General features: G+C 43.2%; 1 protein-coding gene across 14 annotated transcripts in view; it reads left to right on the top strand.

Moving 5' to 3' along the window:
* Positions 1-20,462, top strand: part of RBFOX2 (RNA binding protein, fox-1 homolog (C. elegans) 2) — a 221,524-nt gene that overhangs the window by 45,901 nt on the left and 155,161 nt on the right. The window lies entirely within an intron of this gene.

Genomic DNA, 20,462 nt, shown 5'->3' with positions numbered 1-20,462 from the left:
TTTCCACAGTTTCTTGTGATCCACACAGTCAAGGGTTTTGGCATAGTCAATAAAGCAGAAATAGATGTTCTTCTGGAACTCTCTTGCTTTTTCGATGATCCAGCAGATGTTGGCAATTTGATCTCGGGTTCCTCTGCCTTTTCTAAAACCAGCTTGAACATCTGGAAGTTCACGGTTCACGTATTGCTGAAGCCTGGCTTGGAGAATTTTGAGCATTACTTTACTAGCATGTGAGATGAGTGCAATTGTGTGGTAGTTTGAGCATTCTTTGGCATTGCCTTTCTTTGGGATTGGAATGAAAACTGACCTTTTCCAGTCCTGTGGCCACTGCTGAGTTTTCCGAATTTGCTGGCATATTGAGTGCAGCACTTTCACAGCCTCATCTTTCAGGATTTGAAATAGCTCAACTGGAATTCCATCACCTCCACTAGCTTTGTTCGTAGTGATGCTTTCTAAGGCCCACTTGACTTCACATTCCAGGATGTCTGGCTCTAGGTGAGTGATCACACCATTGTGATTATCTTGGTCGTGAAGATCTTTTTTGTACAGTTCTTCTGTGTGTTCTTGCCACTTCTTCTTACTATCTTCTGCTTCTGTTAGGTCCATACCATTTCTGTCCTTTATTGAGCCCATCTTTGCATGAAATGTTCCTTTGGTATCTCTGATTTTCTTGAAGAGATCTCTAGTCTTTGTTATTCTTTTGTTTTCCTCTATTTCTTTGCATTGATCGCTGAGGAAGGCTTTCTTATTTCTCCTTGCTATTCTTTGGAACTCTGCATTCAGATGCTTATATCTTTCCTTTTCTCCTTTGCTTTTCTCTTCTCTTCTTTTCACAACTATTTGTAAGGCCTCCCCAAACAGCCATTTTGCTTTTTTGCATTTCTTTTCCATGGGGATGGTCTTGATCCCTGTCTCCTGTACAATGTCACGAACCTCCGTCCATAGTTCATCAGGCACTCTATCTATCAGATCTAGTCCCTTAAATCTGTTTCTTACTTCTACTGTATAGGTATACCACCTCTTATTTATGTTTTTATGTTGGGAAGAGACAAGTAAAGGGAATGAAATAACCAGAAATAATTCTTTCTAATTTAAAATGGATGAAACAGGCAATACTGTGAAAAGCAAATTCCTCAAGGCCCCCTTGAGGAATTGTAACCAAAGGCAGAGGTAAATAGTACACTTGGCATTGGCTGCTCCAGGAGCCATTTGCTGCTCAGCGGCAGCTCTCCTGACCTGGACATGTGCAGCATTCAGGGAGCTCATTGTGTAAATCTTGTGTATTGGGCGGTGTCACTGGCCCCTACAATACCCCATGAGGAAACGGAGAGGCCTTTGCTGATCTAATCTCGATCCATTTCCCTTGGTTACTACAGCTCTGGGTCCCCAGAGAGTACTCTCTAAAGAGCCGCCAGTGTGTTGAGTGCTGGCAGTTGCAAGGTTATTTCTGACTGTACGATTTGTGCAGTGGAGATTGCACCCATCTTTCAGGTCCTGATCCATTGGCCAGAAATAGCCACTGTCGTGCCGGTATTACTAGAATGAACACCTACCCAAAGGCCCCCTCTGCGCCCTTCTCAGTGTGGTCTCTGGAGGGCCCTTCTAGGTGCCAGGTAACCCGACTGTGGTCCTGGTGCTGTCTTCTGTGCTTTCTTTCCTGACTTGCTATCCAAGAACAGAGTGTCCTGACCTCATAAAGTGAATGGCTGGGGCCAGAACTATAAGTTCTAAGACTTCTCTGTTTGAATTCCAGAGAAGTTGTGGCCAACTTTCTTTTGTGTCTGAGCTTTCAGGTAGTTTAGAGAGTGACTTGTACTCCCTTGTCTTAATACCCTGGCTCTTCCAAGGCCCATCTGCCCTAACATGGAGACAGGAACCCAGGAGCGGGATCACCAGTGTGGCACTCAGGTCCTTCGAATGTAAGAGCAGGATTTCACCACGTTGCCCTGGCACTGCAGATGGGGAAACTGAGTCCAAGAGAGGCCAAACAGCTGTCCCAGGGCTTGCATTCTCAGAGCTCTAGTCAGTGCGGAGCTGCAGCTGTGGTGTGAGCCCTCACTTTCAGCTCAGTGCTCTTCCCCAGTGTCATGCTGTTACCTGAAGGGCGAGTGCTTTCCTGACCAGAGAGGGGCCCAGCCCTGCTCCACGCATCTGCGGCTCAGGCTTTAAAGTGTGTGCAAGAGTTTGACAGGTGGGGACTGGGATAGTAGAAATCTGTGCAAGAGCACTGGGTAATGAGTTTGGGGGCCACTGACCCAAAGAACGCAGCCCTTCTGGCCCTCTCTGTGTACTCTCTCCAGTGAGTGTACATGTTTCTGATCACATGTTTATAATTTCTGAGACCCCATGGCTGTTCACCCAAGTACATCTGTGCTGCTGCACTAACCCATCAAGCAGTCGTCTTGTAGTTGGCTCATGGTTGCTGCCTCCATGCTTGGGGTGACGTTTACCTTGTATCACGTGAAAAGACTGAAACCCTTCTCCACCATCCCCCTCCCCTCATGTCCTCTTGGTGTGGAACTGTAGGAGGGGCCTCGCTTCCCAGGGCCCCCTGCCTGGGACCTGATAGAGCCAGCAGTCAGCCGGACCCTAACTGCTGGGACTGGAAGTGAAAGCAGCCCCTTCATAGTGGCACACAGAAGCTGAGTAGAAGGCCCATGGTGAGAGCCCCTCTGAACTTTCCCTTCCTCCCCACCACTTCCTCTCTGTCAGGTCCACTCTCAGCACCGGGAGCTGCTCCATAGGAGAGGTTGTGTCCTTCACTGTCTCATAGGAGAGGTTGTGTCCTTCACTCTCTTCCCTGCTCCCCCTGCACAGTGCTCCACAGACAGTCAGAAATAATCTCTGGCATCTCACGCTGTTGACCACCCTCTGATGACTGGTGAGGTGCGGGAAGGCTAATACAGCTGACAGCTGGCAGCATAGCTTCTCTATAGAAGTTGTTTCCTGGTCCTCGGTAATAAGTTATAGTGACAGCTACTATTTATTGAATGCTTACTGCGCTCAGTGTTCATGTACACACAGCCTGAATTCCTCATTGTTCTCAACAGCTCTCCCCGTCAGGAGATGGCAGAAGCCATATTGACAGCTGCAGAAACTGAGATGTAGCTAGAAAATGGGGGAAAGGTATCGAGACCTAGCCCTGTCTGACACCAAAGCCTATGTTTTTAGTAACCATGCAGAACCTTCTTGAGTAGTTAATTTGCTGAACATTCCTGCAAGAAAGAGCTGAGTCACTTGTGCTCCCTGGGACTTATAAATGAGATATCTGTGTTCGCAAAGGGCATTCGGAGCACAGTTTAGATTAGATTTGGCTTTGGGATTACAGGATAGGAACAAAGGGCAGACTTCAGGATCCTCGGCCACTTCCTGAAGCTGGCTTATTCTGGCTTACTTTGGCCCAGTGTGGAGGAATCCTTGCTCTTTAAGTCCACAGTGGTTTCAGTTTGTTCCTGAGACATGGGCCTGCCCAGCAGTTCCAGATTGCTTAGGGTGGGCCTAGTCTTGGTTCCCTGGGCCACTCGGATGGGCACCGGTTGTTCCCTGGACTGACTTGACTTCTTAAAGGTCCTCCTATTTTAGGTATTCAACAGGAGGCTTTCTCTTCAGTTCTTGAGTCCTGCCCCCACGCCCCGTTAGTTGTTGGGACCTGAGGATTTAGTTGTGGTTCACCTAAGAACAAAGGGAATTCAGTTTTCAGCAGCTCATAGTGCAGTCCTGTGGAGTCCCCACAGGGACTCTGGGGTTGAGGGGCTTTCTCTCTTTCTCTGCTCATAATGTAAACATTCTGTATATATCCTAAAATGGGAGAGAGAAACTTCTGAGGGGCAGAGAGTTGTTGGGATAATAAGGTTTGGAGGAGACAGCCCTTCCTGCATTCTCCCTGGGGGGAATAATGCAGCGAGGATTGAAGGGCATCGCCTCAACCAATTCAGTTAAGTGGCCCCGTCCTGGCTTAATAACTCGGGCAGACTTCCCAGTGGGTTTGGCACGGTGTTGGGTTTCTCTCTCCCCAGACCCTCCCTTCTCTTTGCTTTGTACATGTGTGCTAACACAATTAGAGAGAGGTTGCATCTTGCAATAAGATAGCCTTTTTACAAAGGAGGGGGATTCTCTTAAAGAAGAAGGAGAGGAATTCAGAGGAGGGAATGTAGCCCTCGAGAGTTTGAGTAGCACGGAGCAGGCTCTGTTCTCTCTATAAGGGTGGGCGGGCAGGGGGAGGGTGGCCAGTGATTTCCAGCATCTAGTGTGAGCACCGGGTGCTAAGATTGTGCTAGAGAAATGGTCAGCTGTCTTTGCATTTGTTCATCCAGACTGTATCACTGAGGATTTGGTCGTTAGAGAACAAGAACGGGATTGTTCATGAAGGTCAGAGGTCCCAGTCTTCCAAGTTTGGTGGTCAACTGTTCAGAAATATTTCACAGTTTTAGTTGAAAACCTGAGCAGATGCTCCTGCTGTTGTTTACCCGTGGGGATCGGGTGACATTCTTCTCCCCTTCCCTCTTCCCCACCCCTCTGGGAACCAACCAATCACGCCAAAGAATGGATTTCAGGGCCTCTCAGGCCTCCTCCCAGAAGAGTGTGCCCAGCAGCAGTTCTCCGGAGCCTTCGCTGGCAGGATGTTTAACTCCTGGGTGTCTGACTTGCAGTGAGCTCCTACTATTGCAGTTAGCTCGTTCTGTTGTTCGCCATGCCTCTCTGAGCCCATCTAATGTTAAGTAAGCTTACCCAGTCCCCAAGGGAAGGCTCCTAGTGAGGCACAGTGCAGTGCTTTGAGCTTGAAGAAGCTGGTTTTTGAAGCCCTAGTTCTGCCAAAAACCAGCAGCATGACCTTGGGCAAGTTACTTTCCCTGCTTGAACTTGATCCCCTTTCTGCTAAGTTAGAGGGAAAGGAGGACAGGATGAACATGTATGACATAGTATATACAAGTCACCAGCCTGAGGTCTGGGGGAAAGCATTTAACCTGTGCTGAGTGCCTGTTTTGCAGCAGTTTGTTTTTTTATAGTTTGCCCTCTGCAGGGCAAGTGCTGTTCACCCAGTTTCATAGATGAGAAGAGTGAAGGCTAGAGTCTGTCCAACTTGCCCAAGGTCAAATAGCTAGGAAGGCTCATCTGGCTCTAATGCCCACACTTTCTTCCATGCCACTGGGTTGGCTCGAAAGGCCCTCAAAGTCCTTCTAGCATTTTCACTCTAATACTCTGATAGTTTTAACTCCTTAATAGCTTCTTGTTCTGCCCTGTAGAGGGATTACTGTCTCCCTTTCCACATCCCTGTTAGTAGAGCAGGTGAATAACTTTTCAGAAATGATGACACTTCTGCCATCTCCTGAAAGCAGCAAAAGAAAATGGTGCGGCCATCAGTTTTCTCTTTGCATCACAGGGAAGTCCTCATCCTTTAGAGCAGTGGTCCCCAACGTTTTTGACATCAGGGACTGGTTTCATGGAAGACAGTTTTCTATGGATGAGGGTGGGGGGGATGGTTTCAGGATGATTCAAATGCATTATATTTATTGTACACTTGAGTATTATTACATTGGCTCCACCTCAGATCATCAGGCAGTAGATCCCAGAGTTTGGGGACTCCTGATTAGGGCCAGCATCTCCTGCTTCCTCAGCAGTCCCTTTCCTCAGGCAGATATAGGTATTAATATTTCCTTTTTCTCTTTGCCTTGTGTTTTGATAGTCGGCTAAGGATCTCTGGTTTAAGGAAGGGTGAAATTTTGAGGAGATTTTTTTAAATCCCCTTTATTCAAAGCTTTTCTGTGAGCTAGAGACACACTATTGCGTTTACCCCTACCTGGAATCACTGTGATATATATAGCCCTGTCAGGAGCTCCTTCTATCCGAGGGCTTGGTTTTCAGTGTAGTTCCTTATAAATTATTCTAGCTATCTGGCTGGGGGACATCTTGCATCATGAAACATGCTGTGTTTCTCTTCCTGCAGTTTAATTGAATACTTTTAAATCCACAGAGAAAATAGCTTTCTTTAGGTGTGTTTCTATTGATTATTGCTGCTGATTTAAAATAAATTACGGTAGTAACCCTAAAATGTCAAATTTGTTAAGGAGTCATTTTTTATTTTTGTTGTGGGTTAAGAAAAATGACCACAAGCAAGTCTGTTAACAGTTGTAAATTATGAAGCCAGGCACTGACCCAGGTGTTTTATGTTCATAATTTCTAATTTTCGTGATAAATGTGTACTTATAGATGAAGACGGAGAAGGCAATGGCACCCCACTTCAGTACTCTTGCCTGGAAAATCCCATGGACGGAGGAGCCTGCTAGGCTGCAGTCCATGGGGTCGATAAGAGTCGGACACGACTGAGCGACTTCACTTTCACTTTTCGCTTTCAGGCATTGGAGAAGGAGATGGCAACCCACTCCAGTGTTCTTTCCTGGAGAATCCCAAGGACAGGGGAGCCTGGTGGGCTACCGTCTATGGGGTCTCACAGAGTCGGACACAACTGAATCGACTTAGCAGCAGCATAGATGAAGAAACAGTTAAGAGTGGTTATAGTACTTGCTCAGGTCACAGTGACTGATTTGGCACTTTGATTCCAGATCTGTTTCATTTCCAAACCTAAGCTCTCTCTTCAGTACCATGCTGCTTCTGGAAGATGATCTTGAGAGTTGATTTAATTATCCATGCCCATTCCTCAGCTCTGATCACCCCAGAAAATCCATATGCTTTCTTTTTAAAAGAGATGTACCGTTTTAGATGATAAACTTCACAGTTAGGGAAAAAAAAATTAAGGGAAGTAGTTTCTGGTCTTTGCCAACTTTTATAATCAGGTAACTTTTATTAATGTTTAGTTTGAATTATTTTTACTAAAATTTAAATCCATCGCATCTAATTCTAAGTGAAAATGCTAAATTGGTGGCTGTTCATCATCAGATTCCAGAGAGTTAGGGGTTTCACTGTGGTTTGGGGTGCACAGGAAGAGGAGGACCTTAGAGGATGAATTGTATATGAGTAGATGGAGAAAAGAGAATTTTCTTGGGGTAAGGAATTTGTCATTTGCTCCATCTTTTGGTACAGCCTGTGTCTACCATCTCTTTGAGCACCTTAAGATGGTGTTGAGAATCCAGTGGAAGATGGGTTGGTATTACTCAATGGCCGTTTGCTTCACCCTAACTCTTTTCAAGAATTGCTTATGATTTCGTTCTGCCACAGTGATGTTGGGCTTTGCCAGTTGAGTGCAACGAGAGATTCACACAAAAGACGTATATTCACTACACAGTCTCTGCCATCCATGTCAGCCTAACAAATGTTTCAGCAGCATTTACTTGTGTGTCTGCTATATGCCAGTTGCTTGGCATAACACTGATGATTCTGAGATGAATAAGACATACCTTTAGGATCTCTTAGTGGAGTGGAATTTACAGTCTTATTTAGGAAACAAGACATATAAACATAGAATTAATAATGAAAGGCAGTATATGCTTAAGAATATTTTAAAAATAAATGAACTATGGACAGCAGACTTTACTGGGGTTCTGAGATGAAAGGGGTACGGTTTGCCAGAGTAGTAAAGACGGAGTTCCTTTACAGTTTCATCCAGGGTGTGCAGTGGGGCAGAGCTGGGGTGAGATGAGGTTTTTTGGTTTTTTGAGGTTTTTTGGTCACTCTCAGTGACAAGGCAATGGAAATGGTTCACTGAATTAAGGTAAGTATCCTAACGTTATTGATGGAACTGTAGCCAGAGACTGGGGAAGGAAGACTCCGCAGTTAGCATTCTAAATGGGGAGCGTAAAGGTGACAAAAGCCGATGTAAACAACAACAACAGTTTAATCCCTGCAGAAACTGCATTTTTAGGGGAAAAAAATTTAAGTCTTATATTTTGGTTCCCAGGTTAGCATCCCCCCCGCCCTCTGCCCCTTAGCTTTTTAATACAGTATTCTCTATATTAGAAATCCCTTACCATTTACTCTTGTTGGGTTTTTAAAAGTTGGAAGACTTCAAGCTGAGTCCTACACAGACAGAGACATCAGTAGGCCTGTTTGCTGTGTGCATGGCTCACGGTGGCCTTGTCCTTGATGACTGCTGCATATTTATGAGCGTCCCTCCACAAAGCCCACCCAGGGAAGAGCTCTTCTTTTTCCTTTTTTAGGTTCCTGAAACTTACCTAAAACTCTGAGGCCGGAGAAGGTATAGGGAATGAAGTTTCTTCCTTCTCCCTCCCCCTACTCCATAGTAGCTTAATTTAAGTACCCTGTGGAAATAAAGATAAATGTGAGAAACTTCAGGATGAAAAGAACATTAGAGACCAGAGAAGTCAGGGGAGGTCATATCAGGCTTAAAGTGGAAACTATGTTACAACCTAAGCAAGGAGCAACTGATAGGCCTATAAATAGGATTTTATCTCCTCTTAGGACATTTTTGGCGTGGTTGTAGCTTCCCATGTGGGGGACTATTATATTTACTAAAAATAAACTGTGTTTCAGAAGTGATTAAAGTAAAGCCCACTGAACTCATTTATGTTATTAAAAATGTAGCCATAGCCTGAAAATAAATTTATAGAGGTTGATGCATACTAACTGTTGAGAGAACTTGGATATTGAAGCCATCCATCAGTTAGATCTGAGATCAAATGGTCTGGTCCAGTTTAGTGTGGATTATTAGGTAGGTTGCCTTCTCAGAAGATAGTGTTATTTCGTTTCTGCTAGTCCAGAAGTCCCTCAAACCCTAGCTATATATTCAGACTCATTCAGACTCATAAATGGGCATAAATAGATGATAAGTGTTATCACCTAGGAAAGACAGAGTAGTTCTAATTCTTTAGAAATCTTACTGCTTAGTTAAAGCTGCTTGGCTATGACCATTCAGAGCAGAAGAACATATGAATCGGCCATACCTTTGGTATCCCTTCTGGGGAACAAAAAATCCTTCAAGTTGTCCGAGTTTGTTTCTCACACTCTCCTTATCCTGACTGTAGTCCTTTAAATTGTGCAGCAAATATTTGGCATCTAGCTGCCTGTCAGCCAGTCTCTGACACCTCTGGATGGTTTGTTCTCTTCCTGTGAGTATATTTGAAATTAGTAAGAAGCATCTATTAGTTTTAGTATCCTATGAGAAGACTAGGAAAAGCTGACATTCGTAAATAGTAAAACTGCTTAAAGCATATTTCTCAAAGTTATGTGACCGTGGGATTCTTTCTGAAATCTAATGACATGAACAACAGAGCGCAGTGTGACTCATGCACATCGCGTTTGTGGATTCTTCACCAGACATGGTCTCAGAGTTGAGTTCATGCCTTCAAAAAGTGAAATCATTTACTTTTTCCAGACTTCAAAACTAGCTTTGGAGAAGTTAAATCATTAAGTGCAAAAATAAAAGCAATTTAAAAAATGAACACAATTAAGCTGTTTTTGTTTTAATATACTGCCTATGCCTTAGTGCACATGTTAAACGTCTTTTTCCTGCTTGTAGTACTTCACATTTTATCTTTATTTCTCAAAGATGGCATCTCACTCTTAAATGATAGGTTGTTGCATACTCATTAGAAACTGTATATATATGTTTAGTATTTTTCTTTAGAATAAATAAATCAAATAGAAGAAATATTAGTAGCATCAATTTATAAATTGTTGAACTACCTAATGACAGCTCGTGAAATGCTAAAAACATGGTAATATATTTTAAATGTCATATTCACGAACTGCTTTAAACCCTTTTTTACTGGTCTCTTTCTCCCCTTTATAACCACTCAATTCCTTTCTTTCTCCCAGTGCTTTTAAGAAGGAAACTGAAGTTCCCGATGTAGTATTTTTTTGATAGATAAAGAGATAAGAAAGTTGGTGAAAGAGGTTCAACAAGTTCATGGAATTCCTTGCGTCCCAAACCCAAGATTCTGCCTGATTGCTTTCATCTAATTTTTCTTGTGTCTCACACTTATTAGCCAGCTGTTACAGTGGTAATGGCAATGATAGTGAATCGTGCTCTGTTTACAGAATAGCTAGCATACTCTATTGTATCTGGGTCTGAAGAAAACCCTGTGTCATTACTATCATTTTACAGATGACAAAAATGAAAGTACATATATTTGACTTTTTCCATTACTAAAATTCAGGAATTGTTAAGTTGAATTTTCGCTTCTGTCATACTGGTGTAGAATGTTTAGGGGCAGCAAATGTGGGGATAGACAAGTTGACTTTTGGCTGAGACTTTCAGCCTAGACATTTCAGGATTCTTTGCAGTCTCTGTCTTTGTTGTGAGGCGTGTACACTATTAATGTGTATAGAGCTTTCTGTGATGTTGAACTTTGATTTGTAAAGTTATAGTAAAATAATTGTTAAAGGTATCACTTAGGATTAAGTTCAGCTACATGCAACAGAATCCCCCTCCTCCTTTCCCCTTACCCCAAAGTGGCTTAAACAAGACTTTGTCTTTGATGAAAACAGAGTCTGGAAGTAGGCAGCTCAGGGCTGGTATAGCACTCAGTGGTTATCAAGGATCCAGGATCCTCACTGCTCTTTGCTTCTCTGCCTGTAGGATGTGACCCAGATGGTTGCTACAGCTCCAGCCATCATTCCTGCATTTCCACGGAGCAGTTGAGAGGAGGAAAAGAGCTCCCCTCCCCTACTTAACAAACCTTCCAAAAAGTCCCATATAACATTGCTACTCGTATCTCATTGGCCAGAACTTAGTCTATGGTCACACCTAGCAGCAGTGGAGGTTGGGAGATACAGCCCTTTCTTGGAGGGTGTGTGTATTAATCCTCGGATGAAAACTGGGGTTTTGTTACTGAGGAAGAAAGGATATTGGGAAACCACCAGCGTTCTCAAGCTCAGGGACTGTCAGAATGGCATGGCTTTACCTCCCATATGGTGCAGAAGACTCTTCTGTAGCTTCCTTGGGACCTCTTCAGTCAGTCTTTGCTGTGTTGTCCAATAAAGTGATTTTTCCCTTGAGATGTATATACCTTTATGTAAACACTTTTTTTTTTTTTAAGTTAGTAGAAGATAAAAAGGATCATTGAAATTTCCATTTAAGTTCAACTTAAGTTTTTTGAAACCAGTTTTTTGGGACTACAAATAGAATAAAGTGAGCTTTTTAGTAAGCATAAAATAAAGTGTTAAATATTTAGGTGTCTAGTCATTAGTAAAGGAAAAAGTGTAAATTTTCCTTCAGTTTTTTGAAGCCTGGATCAGCTATTAAATTACACGTTTCTTGGAGATAGAGAACTTGCTTATTTTAATTTAAAATTTTATGTTTTTTGGACAAATAATACATTTATATGATTCAGTACTCAAAAGGTACCAAACGGCCATATAGTGAATGGTTGCTCCCCAGTTCCTACCTTGATTCCCCAGTGTCTTTCCCCTAGAAGCAATGGATGTCTTCCCTTTTGTATATAGTTCCTACTTAAAAAAAGAAAGAAATTCAGTGCAACTGTGCTATACATTGTTCTGAACCTTTCTTTTATCACCCAAAGAGATGCCATGTCCCTTCTCCACCCTGCAAGGCTATATAGTGCCCCATTGTCTGGGTGAACCATAATTCATTAACAGAAGAACCTTGTTCTTACGTCTGTACCTGCTCTGTAAGCAACGTTTGTTCATATTGGTTAAACCGAACTCTTTGATTGAATTTGACTATGCAGAATATTTTAGCAATGAGTTATTTTTAGTGGTCGAGTATTCCAACTAGCTGAGGGGATTTTCCCTTCTTTAAGCATCAGGATGTTTAAGAATTATTTATTTTGGAAGTAAGTCCTTCTTAAATGTATTACTTAGCTATATAGTTTAGTCCTTCTAAAATTTATTACTTAACTACAGTTTTTTCTAACAGTTATACTTTTCTTAATGGTTTTAACACAGTTGTCAACATCAGTTATTGCTTATGACTGAAAAAGAGTGATATCTAAGAGCTTTTCATGGTTTTTGCCTTGCTAAATGACCTTATTTTAATATGTCTGCTTTTTGATAACTTATCTGCTTTTTAGATTTTTTTCTCTTGGTCTCTTGCACCTGATACGGCTGCCTCTCACATAATATTTCTCTTTCCTCTGGTACTTATTCTCTACTATTTCTTAGTTCCCTTTCCTAATTTGCTTTTTAAATGTTCAGTGGGTAAGTAGCCAGATAATCAGGACAGAAATATTTCTAAAATTAAAAAAAAAAAGATTAAAAGAAGGCCTGGCAGAGCTTTCCTGCTGGTGAAAGTGCATGAGCATTTCGATATTCAGGATATTTAGAGGGCCTTTGGTGGCTCAGATGGTAAAGAATCTGCCTGCAATGCAGGGGACCTGGGTTCGATCCCTGGGTCGGGAAGATTCCCTGGAGAAGGAAATGGCCACCCATTCCAGTATTCTGGCCTGGAGAATCCCATGGACAGAGGAGCTGGGTGGGCTACAGTCCACGGGGTCGCAAAGAGTCCAACACAACTAAGCAACTTTCACTTTGTTTCCTAATTATTACCATGTTGTAGAATAGCTCTGTCCAGTGGATCTGTGATGATGGAGATGTTTTATATCTGCCCTGTCCATTATTAGTAGCCACTAGGCTCTTGTGGCTCTTGAGCACTTGAGACTTGAGGCAAGTGAGACTGGAGAACAGAAATTTTAATCTTCATTAAAATCAAATAGCCACACATGACTAGTGGCTGCTGTGTTGGACGTATGGTTCTAGACTAAATAATTAACGATGAGCTTGGTTATAGGAAATCTTGGGTTAGGATGCAGTTATTTTATTGTACTGAGACGATTGAGAATGTAATACTGAGATTAGATACTCAGATATGCAGATGACCCCACCCTTATGGCAGAAAGCAAAGAGGAATTAAAGAGCCTCTTGATGAAAGTGAAGGAGTAAAGTGAAAAAGCTGATTTAAAACCTAACATTCAAAAAACAAAGATCATGGCATTCCAGTCCCATCACTTGATGGTAAGTAGATGGGGAAACAATGGAAATGGTGACAGACTTTATTTTCTTGGGCTCCAAAATCACTGCAGATGGTGACTGCAGCCACAAAATTAAATAAAGACGCTTGCTCCTTTGAAGAAAAGCTATGACAAACCTAGACAGCGAATTAAAAAGCAGAGACATTATTTTGCCCACAAAGGTCCGTATTGTCAAAGTTATGGTTTTTCTAGTAGTCATGTATGGGTGTGAGAGTTGGACCATAAAGAATGCTGAACACCGAAGAATTGATCCTTTTGAGCTGTGGTGTTGAAGAAGACTCTTGAGAGTCCCTTGGACTGCAAGGAGATCAAACCAGTCAATCCTAAAGGAAATCAATCCTGAATATTCATTAGGAGGACTGATGGTGAAGCTGAAGCTCCAATACTTTGACCACCTGATGCGAAGAGCTGACTCGTTAGAAAAGACCCTGGTGCTGGGAAAGATTGAAGGCAGGAGGAAAAGGGAATGACAGAGGGCGAAATGGTTGGATGGCATCGCTGACTCAATGGACATGAGTTTGAACAAGCTCCAGGAGATGGTGAAGGACAGAGAATCCTGGCGTGCTGCAGTCCATGGGGTCGCAAAGAGTTGGGCATGACTGAGTGACCGAACGGAGAAGGCAGTGGCACCCCATTCCACTACTCTTGCCTGGGAAATCCCATGGACAGAGGAGCCTGGTAGGCTACAGTCCATGGGGTCGCGAAGAGTCAGACAGGACTGAGCAAGTTCACTTTCACTTTTCACTTTCATGCATTGGAGAAGGAAATGGCAACCCACTCCAGTGTTCTTGCCTGGAGAATCCCAGAGACAGGGGAGCCTGGTGGGCTGCCGTCTATGGAGTTGCACAGAGTCGAACACGACTCACGCGACTTAGCAGCAGCAACAGAGTGACCGAACAGCAACAACTCAAATTAGCTTAAGGTAAATAATTAAATTGAAATTGCTTTTCATGTTAATGTTGTGTTTATTTCAAGCTGTAACATTCTAAAGCCATTGGTGCTGGCCTGTGTTTATGGTTTGCAGCTGTGATAAGACTTTGAGTCCTCTTGGTAACTAGGGTGATATTAGTTGCACTCTAACTTTATTTATAGGACTTGGTTAGACACTTGCCTAACCAGAGTGCCAGAAACTCCTACAAATAACTTTGACCTTCCCTAGCAAAAAGTCAAAGAACAAAATGACCCATAGCAGAAGATCTCAGTTGTATTCTGTATACGAAAAATGTTACTTTCTAACGGAGAAATCTGTAGCAAATAAGAAAACAAATGAGTATATTAACTAATTATGGATTTTGGTAACAATTAGGAAGAAAATAAACAGAGTACAGTGATATAGAGAATAAGGGCTGTGGGGAAGGCCTTCCAACTAGAGAGAGTGATCTGGAGAACATTAGTTGAGGAGGTATTATTTAAGCTGAGATCTGAACCATAAGAAGTAGCCAGCCTTATGGAGAATGAAGGCAGCCTGAGAAAGGATTTCAAGAACGGGATAAAGGGACTAAAAGGTGCTCAGGAGAGGGATGGACTTTCTGAGGAACTGGCACAGGATCAGTGTATTTAGAGCATAGTGACTGAAGTGGATGTAATGATATGAAATGAGGTTGGAGAGGTGGGCAGTTAGCAAATAAATCATGTAGCACCTTCAGAGCCATTATAAGGACTTCAGATAGAAAAAAATTAAGCATAACATGAAGCTGCAGAATCAAAGGCGTGATATGATTGGGTTAGAAAGTCCCTCTGGCTACTATGTGATGAGTGTTTTGAAGAAGAGCAGCCGTGAAAGTGGCAGAACTCCTGTGATGTTCCAGAAAGAGGTGATTGGAACTTGGGTTCCGGTGGTAGAGCGGAGATCAAGACGAGTCAGACACATACAACATGCTGAGGGGTTTGATGTGAGGGGTGAGAGATAAAGGGAGGGTCTCTCACTTCCGTAATTGCCAGGTAGTACCACCTATGGAGGTAGGGAACACCAAGGACATACCAGTTTCAAGGGTGGTGGTAAGTGGTGGTGTTTAAGAGCCCAGTTTGGGGAGAGTTTTGTTGCACATCCTTGTGAGGCAGCTAAGTAGTCATATTGCAGCAGAGAAGAGTTCTAGTATAGGGATCTAACTTGGTAATTACTAGCGTGATGGTCGGAGAAGGCAATGGCACCCCACTGCAGTACTTTTGCTTGGGAAATCCCATGGACGGAGGAGCCTGGTAGGCTGCAATCCGTGGGGTCGCTAAGAGTCAGACACGATTGAGTGACTTCACTTTCACCTTTCACTTTCATGCATTGGAGAAGGAAATGGCAACCCACTCCAGTGTTCTTGCCTGGAGAATCCCAGGGATGGCTGAGCCTGGTGGGCTGCCGTCTATGGGGTCGCACAGAGTTGGACACGACTGAAGCGACTTAGCAGCAGCAGCAGCAGCGTGATGGTATTTGAAGCAGTGGGATAAGTTGAGAGAACTCAAAAAGAACAGGGTGACTCAGGATTGAGCCCCAGGAAACACTTTCTTTTTAAAGGTCTATTAATGGAAAAGCTGAAAAAGAGGCTGAGCAGAAGTAATCATCGATGTGGGGATTATATTAATCATCGATGAAAAACAGGATTGTAACGTCTTGGAAACTAGCAGAAGAGAATGTTTTAAGAAGGTTGCCAACTCTGTTGAAGAGGTCACTTAAGTTGAGGACAGCAAAATGTCCATTAGGTTGAGTAGCATGGATGTATTGGATTGGCCACAAAGTTTGTTTGGGTTTTTCTATAAGATGGTTCAGAAACTTGAATGAACTTTTTGGCCAACCCACCAGTTGCCATTGACCAATGGGTTTAATGGAGTGGAGGGCTTGGAAACTTTATTTTGAGAAGACTGAAGAAATAAGAAGTGAAGAAGTAGAAGCAGGTATAGATACTTTTTATGAGAAGATTTACTGTGAAGTTGGACTTCCCTGATAGCTCAGTTGGTAAAGAATCCGCCTGCAATGCAGGAGACCCTGGTTCGATTCCTGGGTCAGGAAGATCTGGTGAAGGGATAGGCTACCCACTCCAGTATTCTTGGGCTTCCCTTGTGGCTCAGCTGGTAAAGAATCTGCCTGCAATGCAGGAGACCTGGATTCGATCCCTGGGTTGGGAAGATCCCCTGGAGAAGGGAAAGGCTACCCACTCCAGTATTCTGGCGTGAAGAATTCCATGGACAGTCCATGGGGTCGCAAGGAGTCAGACACGACTGAGAGACTTTCACTCACTGTGAAGTAGTGAGCAGGAAAAAGGAGAGAGTGGCTGGGGGGGAGGTGAGGGGCCCACAGAGGATTTTTGCACCTTGATTCAGTTAGTCAGTTGCCTACTATCAGACTTTTCTTTTTTTTTTTAAATTTTTTAAGGTTTTTGCTCTTAGATTGCTACAGCAAACTTCCTTCTACGCTTGTGAGGGTTTTCTAAGATAGGTTACTCGGAGGTGGAATTGCTGAGCTACAGGCCATGAAAGTTTCAGAATCTGAAACAGATTGTGGCCAAACAGACTCCCAGAGTGATGCTGCCAACGTACACTTTCCCTGTCAGTGTGTGAGGGCAGAGGGGAGGTTTTCTGAAGATGGACATATGTTTATTGCTGGCCTGACAGTGAGTGCAAAGGGGAGAGAGTTATGAGGCAGGAGAGAGGAGGTGATCAACAGAGCAGCCTGGTTCTTACATGGGTGCTGGCAGATGGGATGTGAGCCCAAGTAGTGAAACAGGCCTTTGATGTGAGGCACACCTCTGTCATTGTAACAGGATGTAAGGAGGAGGAGATGTATGCGTTTCTAGGTAGGACTGTGGATTTGGTGGACAGATGAGACTGAATGATTCTCTTTTAAAGTGAAGTACTTCAATAGAGTAACAGCCAATGGTTGAGTTGTGGGGAAAGAATGAAGTAGGTTTCAGGAGAAGGTAAGAAACAGTCATTTTGGAGAGTGAGAAAGCTTCTGGGGCAGCTTTGGTAGGACTGTTCGGCATTGACAAGGGCCCAGTTGAGATTTGTGATCATGAGTATATAGTGAAGTCAGTCAGCTTGGTCATGTGACTTTTCTCTGGCAACATTTAGCTGGTTGGGAACAGGAACAGAGAAGGCAGATACTTGTATTTAACCAGGGTTCGAGTTTTGCTATATGCTAGTGATGGAGTGGGCAAATGATTGAGGATATTTGCAAGGGAGGGATTATAATCATGGACCATAGAGTCAGCGCTGGACGTACGAGGGAGTAGAAGACAGGAAGTGGAGAGATTTCCCTAGTGGTCCAGTGGATAAGACTTTGCCTTCCAACACAAGAGGTGCCGATTCAATCCCTGGTCAGGCAGGTAAGATCCCATATGCCTTGTGGCCAAAAAACCAAAACATGAAAACAGTAACAACATTATAACAAATTCAATAAAGACTTTAAAAATGGTCTACGTAAAAAAAAAAAAAAAGACAGGACTGAGGTGGATAGATGATGAACAGGTCATTGAGGAGATCAGAGCTCATAGTGGACGGGATACCAGAGCAAGTTGGTTGGAAGGATGGGAGGTTAGTTGAGAATATAATTGAAACACAATGAGGAAGAACACAGCTCTTAAGATAGTGTTCATTTTTCATCTTTTAGGGATGATCACTCTGGGTTCCCTAAACCTGGCAGTCAGAGCTCTGACATCTATTTGCTGGTAACTTTTCCAAGAGGTGAACTTTGCCGAGAGGTGGAAAAGGGACGTCCCTTTTCTCTGTGTGTGCACCTGGAGTTCCCCACACATTATAGAAGGTAACCACAGATCAGAGGAGGTTTCCAGAACCATTCTTGTAATGACACCTGTCATAGCAGCAGCACTCAACCAGAGCCACAGCCTTCGGAAACTCACTCACAGTGTGTGTTCACTGGGTTCCAAGCCTCGTCTCTGTCCTTTATTGTTTGAAGTCTTGGTATTGAGCAGAGATAAGAGCGCAAGGGTGTTATCCAGGGAAAATTTTCCTGTGATCTTGGCAGTCTTGGCAGATTTGATTTTATCAGTGAAAAAGTGTAGTACAGGACTGATCTTGGAGTCTTACAAATTTATGTTTAACTTGTGGCACCTTTACTCACTGGTTGTGAGACCGTGGGCAAAGTGTTTAGCCACTTTAAGCCCCAGTTTTCTTCCATGTGTGAAAAAGATAAAGTAGGGCCTTCCTTACAGAGATGGCAGTGAGATGATGCAAGGAGAGTTCTGGCACATAGTATGTTCTCAGCAAATAGTAGCTGTTGGTGGCATTATGGGGGCTTCCCGGGTGGTGCAGTGGTAAAGAATCTGCCTGCCAGTACAAGAGATGCAAGAGGCAAGGGTGCTATGCCAGGTCAGAAAGATCCCCTAGAGAAGGAAATGGCAACCCACTCCAGTATTCTTGCCTGGGAAATCCCATGGACAGAAGAGCCTGGCTACAGTCCTTGGGGTCATAAAGAGGGGGACACGACTGAGCACGGCACAGGTGGTATTACACTGAAATCAGCAGGCGGCGATGGAACACTCTGTCTCCAGTTAGTGCTCCAGAGTGGTTTAGATGCCGTCACTGGAAAGTGACAGCCACGGCCATCCTGCCCTGCGTAAGTCTGTGCTATTGCATGAGGACTAGCACCTTGGACTTCAGTGTGCTTGTGACCCAGCTGTGGCTTTTGTCATAATGTTGATGTTAACTCTGTAAGTCTCGGATGGTGCTGGAGATTCTTCCTTATCCAGGAAGCTCCCAGTTGACACCAATGCTGCTGATGCTGGTCTGTGGGTCACATTTTGAGTAGCAAGATTCTATTAGAGAACTGCCCTGTGGGAATCCTTGCTATTTTAAGCTGAGAGGAAATGAGGTTAAAAGAGCCCCATTCTTTAAACTTTTTTTTTTTTTGAGTCAAATTCAGTTGGACTTCATATGGCCCATTTCTATAGCTCATTGCTGTGGTGAGTCTGTGTTATCTCTGCAGATCCTGGAAGTGAAAGGAGTAGAAATAATGTAGAGAGGGTTGCTTCATATTGCTTTAGAAAAATTTTCAGTGTCTGACTTCTCAGGAATATTTTTGCAAAATTGTGTCGGTTCTCCAGCTGTACGCACTTTGCCACATCAGCCTTTTACGCCAACAGAAATACTGGCATAAAACATGCAGTCTCATATTTAAAAATGAATAACCAACAGGGTCCTACTGTGTAGCACAAGGAACTCTGCTCAATGTTATTTGGCAGCTTGGATGGAAGGGGAGGTTGGAGGAGAATGGATACATGTATATGTACGGTTGAGTGCCTTTGCTGTCCACCTGAAACTACCACAACATTGTTAATCGGCTATACTCCAATATAAAATAAAATTTTTTTAAAAACTAAAAAAAAAAAAATGCAGCCTCTTTAATTGTTAGACTTTGAGGCAGAGTCAGAAAGAGTCAGTACCACCAGACTCTTCACAGTACAACATCCAGTGCTTTCAGAAGCAGGAATTCAAGATGCATTATCAGGTTAGAATTACTGGCAGCACCCATATTGCTATCCCAGATAATCTGATTTTTCTTTCCCAGAAGCAATCATGCCAGACTTCCTCTGTGGGCCCTCCCGAGAAGAGTGCCTTCTCTGATGCTTTAATTCACACATTCTTTCCTCCAAACTAATACAGAGGCTGATAAGCTTCAGAGAACCGTTATGTAGCCTGATAAAGTGTTCTCCTGATAGAAGGAGGCATACGTGCGTCCTCATCCTGTGTGTAAGACTGGGATCCTTTTGAGAGGGTCTTCGTCATGTGCAGTTGTTACACGTTTGTGTCTCTTAATCTGAATCCTGCATAGCGATAAAGCAGAGCTTATGTGACTTGATTGGAAAGAATTTTGTTTTCTCCTACCTCTTTGTTTCCTTTTTTCCCTTTTTTTTTTCTAAGATTAGGGAAATGTGGACGTGCAGGAGCATGATCCACTTCTTTTGCCTGTGGGTTTTTGAAGGGTTTTTGTTTGTTTTTAACGTGAAGAAAACACATAGAACAGACTGTTCACCTGATTATTAAGATTATGATCAAAAAAGGAAGACATGCATTGAGAGTAGAAGTTTATGAATTTCCTGAGGCTCCAAAGAAGTTTACAGTGATTCCACTCATGGAAGTTTTGGAGGTAGTTCGTAGGTTTTTGTGACGTATTTAATCTTTTCTTATTTCATTTCAGGGATCTCATTTCTCTGTTTTTCTCCTGCTTTGCTCCAGGAGAACAGGGGTACCATTAAACCATCCCAAATTTGATTAAAAGATAAAACCATAAAATGACAGTAATATTTTACTGAATTTGTTTTTGATGCTTGATTAAGAATGAGTATTAACGATTTTTTTTTTTTTTTTTAATTCTTTTCCCTTGGGTGCACTGCAAAAGCTTGTGGGATCTTAGTTCCCTGACCAGGGATCAAACTCAGGCCCACAGCAGTAAAACCGCAGAGTCCTAACCATTGGACCATCAGGGAAAGTGGAAGTGGCTCAGTCATGTCCGATTCTTTGTGACCCCATGGGCTATAGCCCTCTAGGCTCCTGTGGGTAGCCTGCTAATCTCCTGTCCATGAGATTCTTCAGGCAAGAATACTGGAGTGGGCT

Source organism: Bison bison, unplaced genomic scaffold (assembly GCF_000754665.1).
Source record: "Bison bison bison isolate TAMUID 2011002044 unplaced genomic scaffold, Bison_UMD1.0 scf7180017864457, whole genome shotgun sequence".
Taxonomy (NCBI): domain Eukaryota; kingdom Metazoa; phylum Chordata; class Mammalia; order Artiodactyla; family Bovidae; genus Bison; species Bison bison.
This window is presented reverse-complemented; position numbering and strand designations above follow the sequence as displayed.